Below are 2,458 nucleotides of genomic sequence, written 5' to 3' on the forward strand. Positions count from 1 at the left end.
CTGAAATTATTCATCAATAGCAGGAGACAAGCATTTCCTCAGTGTCACTAAGGGAGAAAATAAAAACTCTATTTCAGATGCTGAAGCCCTACTGTTGATTGTCCCAAAGCATCTTTTCCTTGTAGTATTTATTTTAACTTATTTATTCTATGTCTCTCTAAGGACTTCTTCATCATTGGACCTAACAGTGTTCTATGTATAACAGGCACTAATAAACAAAATGAAATCAAAATCAATAAAAAAGAATGTGACTTATTGCCTCCAAAGGTAATAAATGGGTGATGTGTACACTTCTAACAAAAGGTTATAGTAAATTCAGAGGCTAAATACTGCAGTCGGTTGGCCCTAAGTTCATATTAGATGAATTGTAAACCAGGTCAACTCTGACCATTTACATATCAAGGAAACAGAAAAAGAGGTAAGATCAGTCCTTAAATTGACACAGACTCTTGAAGGTATATTAGCCTCCTTTCCAATTCGATTACTCCTTATTCACAATTGAGAGTTGAGATATCCCTAATGACTTTTGTGAGATGATACAATTAAAAACATCAATGCAATTTTGTCTTAAAATTGACTATGTTGTCATATCTAAGACTGTTAGGAATTTTTTAAAATTTTATTTTTTGCTATCTAGTGACTACTACTTATATGTGTTAAAGAAATGACTAAGAAATAAAAATCAAATATATTTGTGCATTGGAAATATGTATGAGAATGTTCACTGCAGTTTTATAATAGTGAAGAACTGGTAAAACCCCAAATGTTCTACCTGTATGCAATATAAAGTAACATTTGGTAGAGTCATAAATTGAATGCGATATTGTAGTCTAAAAAAGTGAACTAAACTTATATATCATCAATAAATCTCAAAACTTAATATTCAATAAATATACAAGGCATAGATGGATGCTTCAAGGGTGTAATTATTTAAACAAAATTGAAAAACTTATAAGCAATAATACATTGTTTATGGGCACCTGTAGTAAACATACGAAAACATATATAATAATACTGAACACTGAGATGGGGATGGCGACACCTCTGCAGAGAAGGGGAATGAGACTTGGAGAGAGAAGGAGTATCAACTAACTATATCTCCAACATTTTCTCTTGTAAAAAAGAATAAGCACAAATAAGCAAAATGTCAGGATTTGATTAAGCTGTGTAATCAAACTGGTGTTTGTTAGGTAATTCTTTGTGCATTTGAATGAGATACTTATAATAAAAAAAATTAATTGCACAGCAACAACTAAAGCTAGTGTTTCCAAGTGAAGGAAGTTAATAAGTGGCACAGATCTGGGGGCATAGCATGAATCAACAGTTTGTGCCTGTTCAGGGAATTGCTGATGTTGGTCAAGACAATTCTCTCATGCTGAAAAGCCTTTTTACCAAACTGAAATTGCATTATATTCAAATTGAAATCTCTTGTGTGATCAACCACAAACCATCAAATAAAGAAATACCTATGGCCAAGGAAGTTGAAAATTCAAGTGCTTGTAATAAAAGGCAATTCTATCCGTAACAGCAAATGCAACCAAATACCAATAGGGATGACAGGACAGATAAAATCCTCTGGAGAAAGAGGATTTTGCAGTAGAATCTGACAAGATTGTATGTCTGACTTTTTAGGGTTAGTAAGGCTGACTGGCCACCTCTCATCTCACTTCTCGTGGTCACTCTAGGAACTATTATAGTAGCCAGGGATGTCTGATGTTGATGGATGTCAGTGGAGTTTGACACACAGCAATGCCACCACTCTGCCTTTCCCCTTCTCCCAACTCCTCCAGAACATTATTGACAGCATTATAGAACCATTTGTAATTCAAACAAAATACCATGCTGCTTTAAGGCATTTCTTTCTCTTTACTCTCCTTCCATTTTCCCACACCTTAACCATTGGATCTTTCAAAGCCCGATTTTGTCCTTTGCTTCCTGAAGTCTCCCCTCATCCCTCTGTGCAGTCACACTCCAAACTTTGTATAATTTTCCATTTTTCTCCCACTTTATTATTGGTCTCCTCTTCTAGATTATAAATTCCTGGAGGCAATACCATACCCCGAATTCCTAGGACATAGCTCAGTCCTTATCTCTTAGCAGGTGATGAGTAACTGATAAGTGAATGAAATTCTTTGGATTGGAACAACATAAATGTTGATAATGTATGCTGTGCTTCCTCTGTTATTTAACATTACAGAAGATTAAGTCTAATATAAAATTTTATTAATTTTTTCTAACACCTCTTCTTGGGTCTCCTGTCCTAGTTCAGAAAGATAACTCCTTCCTTCATAGCCACTTAAGAGGATAAGACCAGGGAGATCTGAGGGAGGTCTAATAAGAATTGGGCTATATCCCCCTCACCCTCCTCCCCATTGCAAAAACCCAGTTTTACCACTGATTTTGCTGTCACCCTGCACGAATTTGCTCAGTTGTCAATGGGATGAATTGTGATGTGCAT

This window comes from Talpa europaea, assembly GCF_964194135.1.
Source record: "Talpa europaea genome assembly, chromosome: 3".
NCBI lineage: Eukaryota > Metazoa > Chordata > Mammalia > Eulipotyphla > Talpidae > Talpa > Talpa europaea.